This window comes from Anoplolepis gracilipes, chromosome 14 (assembly GCF_047496725.1).
Source record: "Anoplolepis gracilipes chromosome 14, ASM4749672v1, whole genome shotgun sequence".
Taxonomy (NCBI): domain Eukaryota; kingdom Metazoa; phylum Arthropoda; class Insecta; order Hymenoptera; family Formicidae; genus Anoplolepis; species Anoplolepis gracilipes.
In genome coordinates this window covers 3,961,123-3,969,184 of record NC_132983.1, presented here as the reverse complement: position 1 = coordinate 3,969,184, position 8,062 = coordinate 3,961,123, and the positions used below count along the sequence as shown (strand labels likewise).

At 25.9% G+C, this 8,062-nt stretch overlaps 1 protein-coding gene and 1 long non-coding RNA gene across 3 annotated transcripts in view; one reads left to right on the top strand and one right to left on the bottom strand.

Moving 5' to 3' along the window:
* Nucleotides 1-236: 236 nt before the first annotated feature.
* Nucleotides 237-922, bottom strand: LOC140673021 (uncharacterized). The gene is made up of 3 exons (XR_012047986.1): nt 870-922; nt 535-630; nt 237-349 (listed from the first exon to the last, which is right to left on the bottom strand). It is a non-coding gene; the product is annotated as an uncharacterized lncRNA (long non-coding RNA).
* An 813-nt stretch (nt 923-1,735) lies between these two features.
* LOC140673443 (uncharacterized) overlaps nt 1,736-8,062 on the top strand; it is a 159,949-nt gene continuing 153,622 nt past the window's right edge. For both annotated transcript variants that reach the window (XR_012048060.1, XR_012048061.1), the window contains exons 1-4: nt 1,736-1,790; nt 2,028-2,077; nt 2,858-2,935; nt 3,196-3,251. The gene's annotated coding sequence lies outside the window, so the exon portion shown is untranslated. The remainder of the gene's footprint in view (nt 1,791-2,027; nt 2,078-2,857; nt 2,936-3,195; nt 3,252-8,062) is intronic.

Here is an 8,062-nt window from a genome sequence, read left to right as displayed (position 1 = left end):
AATATAATGTCAGTTCTGTTAGCAAATTTTATTTATTATTTTGGTATCTGGTTATAAACTTTAATAACTAATTTGTTTTTTTACTTTATAACTGCATATTTTTAGGGAAAATAAAGTTATTTTAAGTACAAAATGATCTACATGATTCACATGGTTATCAAAACTTTCATGGCTCACCTCTAGTAATGATGATGATTGTCTTAAATCTAATGGATATTGAGTAAAACAAAATTGGTAGTAAAGTACATTCTGAGCATTTGCTGATATCTCTAGACAATACATGTATAAGAATTGTTTGAGCCATACACCTGCATAGGGAGTTATAAACTGTTCCTTATTTGAACCTATCCTAAAAAGATTTATATATATAATTGTTAGTAATTAGTAAATAATTTTATATATATATGTACAAGAAATTTTAAAGAAATTGTTTTATATTTAAATGAGACTTATAAACAGATATAAAAAATATATTTTATAGTTATATTGTTTATTGTTGACAATGTATTCATAATATTGTATTATAACACTTACTTCATATTAATATCCATATTATAATTCCTATAATTCTTATATGGAGCTTGATATTTGATTTTAGTTAAAATTCTTCTTGAACCGTATAAATATTTCCTAGATAACAATATAAAATATTATATATAAATCTATTTTCAATTATTATAATAATTTATCACATATTATAATTGTCAAGTATCAAATTTTACACTTTACTAACTTTTAAATCTCTATAACTAAAAATTTATAAAAGTCAAAACAGTTTATCAAACTAATTATTATATTATTATTATATACATCATGTTTAATTATTTGGACAATTTAATTATTAATTATAAATAATAATAAAATATTACCGTAAGTGTAAAATTGCATTATCAATGCTTTTTCTCAATTTTTCTTCTGGAAGAAAAATCTAAATACAGAGTTCCAGTCAAAGTACATTCATGAAAGTCAAGTCGAATTATAACTTATCTTGTATAATCATCACAATAAAAAATGCTTTACCTACAAATACAAAACATTATCAACATTATCAATATTGATATATATTCAAGTAATAAATAAAAGATAAGATGAGAAAAGAAATAAAAAAGAGTATGCTTTCTTTACTTAGATCTGATTATTAAAATAAAAAGTAAAGCACACATATAAAAAAGATATGTATGTATATGTGTATGAACCCCGAGATAAACGTAATACAGGTTACAGGTTATAAATTATCTCAGCTTTGTCAAGTACCTTATCTCTTGCGAATGAAATATCCGAATTCTTGCCCACAGTGAGCATAGTTTTTCGCAAATCGTGAATTTGTAGCTGTTTCTTATTAGAAATATCTGCGGTAGCCATGATGAGGAAGAAGCTACCTTCTCCATGTGGTGACATGAACTAAAGACAACTAGGGAAAATCGATAGGGAGGTGTCATTAAAATTCAAATTCATGCATATAATCATATCAAATGTTTATTTTCCCGCAATTTTAAAAGAAGAATATTAATTCTCGATACTTTGTATTATGGCCATTTGCATAATAATTTTAAACAATTTTGAATCCTCGCGCCAAATTGTCGATAATTGTTCGGTGATTTTCGCTAAATTACGTGCGAGCTCATCGACCTAATTGGCTGATATTACTAGTGCAAAGCTTGGCCAATCAGAACCTCTCCCGCCTTTTATCTCGGTTACATACGTCATACGATGATTTCTTCTTCCTCTTTCGGCGCGGGAACGGCGCATCGTGCAGATGCAAAAATTGCAAGCTCCGATAATCCACACAGGTAAATTATATAAAAGAGGCAATCAACTCAAATAGATATAATTATTCAATAGTACTGTTTTTTGTGATAAATTATGAGAATATTTGATAATTGCGTAGCATATTAAACGAGAATTATAAGAATAAAAAGTTAAGCCAGATATTAAATAACCAGATATTTACCAGATATTAAAAAATATTTGGAAATTTACTTTTATTTAGATTTTAGATTAAATAGATACATTTGTATATTTTACAGATCAACGCTATTTACTACGTTGTATAATTCGTCCACTGCGCATTGCACTGGTGAGTTTAAAATATTTTAATTATTTTAATTATGAGATAATAGAGTGGGAAAAATTATCAAATATAGGTATAAAATGTATCTAACAATAAGATAAGATCACCAATATTAGAATCGAACTAAACAATTTAAAATATTTTTTCTATATTAATTTTTTAATATATAAAAAATGTATAATATATAAAAAAGTTTGCATTTAAATTTACAATAATAATAAATATGTAATAATAAAATAATAAAATCTAATTTATTTGTTTTAATAGACTAGTTGAAATACAAGAAATCATTATTTATTTAAAAATTATATTCGACATAATAAACGTTGCATTTAAAAATAATATAAAAATTTAAATTATATAAAATTATATAAAATTATATAAATTATATATAAATTTAAATTATATGAATATAAAAATATTATTGATAAATATACAAATTCATTGCCACTTAAAATGGACAAATTAGGACAAATTGGATCAATATTTAATGGATCCTGGAATATATGAAATTGCCCGTTAATATGTAGATAATAAAAATGCAAGCATACATAAGTAATTTATAAACTGGATATTGATTTTTTGGGGCATTATTTTTATTATAATTTACATTATTATACAATTTAGTCATTTATATTGTAAAAATTATTTCTACAGCTTGATATAAAGTTATGATTTATAATAAAATAATTTTTATTTAAAAAAAATTGTTTTTACATAAGCACAAAAATCTATGAATTTGGATTTTATTTACATATTATTGATAACGACATTTACATATTATAGATAAGCTGACGGTCATAATAATCCGAGAGGAGGAGGAGGTCTAGGAGAGGCATCGGGCACCGGCGAAACAACCCTGAGGTGAGAATTCATCATTTATTTATTATTCGTATTATTTATAATTTATATTATTCGTATAATTAAATAAAAGTTTATTAGCTGCATTAAATCAAAATATGGTAATAGTATTAAGTCAAAACTTAAAAAAATATATAATTATGTTTCTACTTATTTTATTCTATTAATAGAATATAAAATTCAATGCGTACAACAATAATTTTTAAAGATATTGATTATTTTTGAGCGTTCCTAACAATTTGAATTCTTTCTGTATGTTACAGATCAAGGCGGTAGATTCAGTAGAGGTGCAGTCAACTCCGCTGTTACGCGTTGAGTGGTGAGTCTGATAAACTTTTTTTTTACTATGAGGTGAGAGAGAAAAATAAATAAATACATACTTAATATTTAAATAAAAATAATTTTATACATTATATATTTAGAATCTTTTATATGAGCATGCCTATAGTGTTACATATATTTTCCTTATTATAATTTATTGTTAGAGAAAAATGTGATTAAAAGATGTATTGTTTTAAGATAGACAAGGAATCCAAAAAAGACTCAACGGCAGTCGATACGTATTAAGAACGTAATACCGGTGCGTATATTAGCCTGCGTAATTTTAGCACACGCGCCACTCGAATAAACTCTTTTCGCGTTGCGTCACGCGGTGTCGGGACGTGGGTGAAGAAGCGTCTCGTTACATAACGTCCTTCGTCTGCACGACCCTCTTTAGTTCTATTCCTATCTTTTCAACAGTACAAGGAACACACAAACGCGTCAAGCGCGACAACGATTTCGGTTCAGTTAACCCTTTGTCAGTTAAATTAGGCTCGCATTACTTTTTATTATTCGAATCTGATATTTTATAAAACCATATTTCTACAACACTTCAAACATTATAAATTTTATCATCAATTAGTAGCATTTTCAAGAATAATATTGGATAATAATTAATAATATTAAATTCTTTTATAAAGTAAAGCAAATTATTTATAAACAAGATATAGACAAATATGCAAATATAATGTGATATACAAAATTGATTATGTAAAAATATCTGTAATAAAACTTTGCTTTATAACTAGTTAGTAATAATAACTAAAGAGAGGTTATCAAAGAAATGGATGAATGGATTAAAAAGAATTAAAATTAATTAGATACACGTTATAACAATGACGTATTATAATTAGATAATTATTTAATTATATAAAGAATTGATAATTACACTTACAAACATTTATAAATTTATTAACAAATATTATTATTAAATATTAATGTGATTTCTATAAAAAATAAAATTAAGTTAAATATACTATAAATAATAAATATTTCCTGTTCTTTTTTTAAACTGAAATAATTATTTTATTTTGTTGTAATCCATTCATCCATTTATTCACTACAAAACTATTCTTAATGCGTATTGACTGTTGAGTCTTTCTTGGATTCCTTGTCTATCTTAAAACAATACATTTTTTTAATCACATTTTTTTCTAACAATAAATTATAATATATAATAAGGAAAATATATATATAACAATATAGACATGCTCATATAAAAAATTCTAAATATATAATATATGAAATTATTTTTATTTAAATATTAGATGTGTATTTATATATTTCTATCATATATCTGAAATAACATCTAAATAAAAATTTAAAAAATATATATTTTTTAAAGACATATATACGTATATACGTGTATAATCCAAATTTTAAAGTAAAAAGACATTTCTTAACATGGAAATCCAAAATCTAGTATGTAAATCACATACAGTTTTAAGTAACTACTTTTATATATTATATATGTTTGGTCAGCCAACTGTAATCATTGAAAAGAGAAAATAATTTTTACTCTAAGAATCCAAGAGAATGTTTATGGCTCGCGGATTAAGGAAATATACCCGGAAAGTGTAGCAAGTTCGCTTGGACAAGCGGATAAAAATCCACTTGACTTCATGCCGCAGCTGCCTCGCCGAGTGAAATAACCGGCAATGCGAGCATGCATTGACACTGCTTAGCGTAACATGAGTGCATCGAAATGCACAACGAGTTTACCAGCATTAGACTTCTTGCTGTCGCAAGGGAAATGTTGCATTTTCTGGAAGATTATCACAAGTCAAAGAAAAATATCTTTTTTAAAAGTAGAATTTGACTTTTAATAGATCTTACAATAAAATTGAATATCAATTTATATCTCCGTAAATTTTATATTTTATAGTATATTTATTATTACTATTATTAATAAATATTTACATGTTCAAGTAAGTAACAAAACACCAACATAATAGAATTCTTTCTATTTTTGAAAATTATATAAAAAATTCAAATTTTCAAAGATAATATCGGCTTTGAATATAATTATGATTTTATATTTGTTTGATATTTTATAGATATCAAGGAAAAATTGAGTTTAAGAGAATTGCCTCAAAATATTTTAAGGAATTATAGATTTGTTACACATAAGGTTTGCATAAGGATGCTTTATCAATACGATTTGATATCTTTGCTAATTTGAATAATCAGTTTCGATATAGTTAATCCATATGTGTAAAGGATACGGCGAATAGAAAATTCTTGATGATAACAGTGATACTGGTAATAACTATCGAGATATCGTCGATTTTCACTAATAAGTTCTGATAAAGTAAAGTAGTTTTATACACATATTATGGCCTGTTTTTAAATTTTTAATTTGTTTTTTAATTAGCATTTAAAATATTTTGTAAACCATGTCATTTTCACGTAAAATTGTATTAAATTACGTAAATAGACAAAGATAGCAAACTAAAGTAAGATTGAAAAATCTATAAGCCTAATTATAAAATCAATTATGATTAGCGAATATTCCGTGAGACACGTAGTTTCACTCATGGGTCAAGAGTTTACGGCGGAAGACATTCATCGAAGAATGTTAATTATAAATTAAAAAACGCGCTTTGCAGGCCAAAGATCAGAATTACAGCTATATTGATTATGAAGATTATGATTATAATCACGATCCATAATCATAAATAGCTAAGTATCATGAAAAATCGACAGTATTTAGAGGAACACATGATGTATAAGCGGATAATTTCATAAAATCTTTTAAGTGACTGGCATATTTTTTTCAGTATCGCATTTTGAAATTGATATAAAGAATTGTGTATTAACACAATATGTGTTTACGTACACATATATACATCTATTAAAATATATTATATTCGTAATTCATTAGATTATTCACAATTTGCAACAAGAATTGACATAAAAATTTTATTTAGACTTTTATGTGTTGTGTGATAAAAAAACAAGAAAGAATAAAATACAATACAAAATATATATCATACATATACATACAAAATACGCGACTAATGAAATTATTAATAAATATTTGTCTTGAATTTGTTCGTGGATTATAAATAATCTAAAGGAGATTTAATATTTCTCTGACAATATATTTTTACATATAAATATTTGAGAGAAAAATTTGTGCAATTATTAAAATTTATAATTTCATGTAAATTATATGAAATATTTTTAGGCTCAGAATTTTAATGAGCAGAGCTAAAATATAGCACTACAAGTTTAATTTGGGAAAAAGTTAGTGTTCTAACGGTGGTACATTTTTACACGGAAAATATGATTATTAAAAGACAATTGCTAGAAGGGCACAGGAATTACGTAAATACAGGGTAACGGACAATGCACCACAATCTACGTACTTTTCCCGTGTATAGAGCGACTTTTACGCTTTATCGTGGCATCGATCATTAATTATAGTACGGGACAACAATGGGAGGAGATGCAGACAACAAAGGAGGGTGTGAGTGCCGCTCCATATTCTGCATGCTTCCATATTTCTGCGTGCTTGCAAGCCACATATGTGTATGTATACGGATTTAATAGTTTCCGGCGTATGTTTTATGCTTATTTACGTCACGAAAATGCCGCGATAAGTCGCTTATTTTACATTAAGAGCAATGTTTGTAATAACTACTTTGTTATAATAATGAAACTATTTTTACATGTCCATGTCATTCAGCAAGCACGCATTAAATAGCATGTCTCGTGTAATTTTTTCGCGAGAAATTTTATGACGGTTTAGAATCCTCGGACAGGGTTTACATCCATAAGTTTATAATATACATTTTATATTACGTGCACTTACCCGTTAGTGTTTCGCAAATTCTTGTACCAATATTTCGTAGCCAATCTCGCATAACGATTATAAATTCACGCATCGTAAATGAATTCACATATATCTTAAACCTCTCTGATTAAGATACATTACCTAACCGAAGAGGAAACTTTAATTCTTTATATTTTTACGATGACGATAACATATTTTTTAGTTGAAAATGTGTTGCAATTGTAAAGTTTTTATAATTTATTCGGAAATTTTTCATATATATATATATATATAGAAATTGATAATTGTAATTTATAATTTTATTCAAATGAAATTCAATGTAAAAGATTTTTTAATATTGTTCTTTTAAATTATGACGTATATATTTATTTGATCGAGATTAAAATAAACTACGGAGGATAAATCACAAATGTAATAGAAAGTAAAGACGATATAATTGCTTAGAGAGATATATATATGTAATTGTCTCTTATTTTTAACTTTATTAATTTAAAAAATATATTATAATTTTTATGATTTTGTTTCTAATAAAAATGGGATGAAATTACTGTATATTTGGGAATGTGTGTGATTATTATACACGGTAAGGTATATATCAAGATTTAATAATAACTCAGTATTTATATATTCAATAATATTTCTTTTATTACTTCTAAAAATTATATGGCGACGATATGGTGGGGTTCTGCATCCAGGGAAGTAAGAGAGAAAATGAACAAAAGATACACATTCGCGAGAATTGCTCGGATTTATAATCAGAATTTTATCGATTTGTTGATCATATTTCAATATTCGCTCCCTTTCTCTCTTCTTCCTTTTATCCTCTTTTGCGAAGATGACGAAAAGAAATATATTTCCTGGAAAATGGGGTAGAAAAGAAAAGAAATCGTGGATTTTGAGAATCTCATATCACAAGATACTATCGAAAATTCACGGGATGTTTTGCTCAGAGAGGACAAATCATTTTGGGGCTGTAGTATCTCTGTTTTATATTAAACATCCGCAGATGA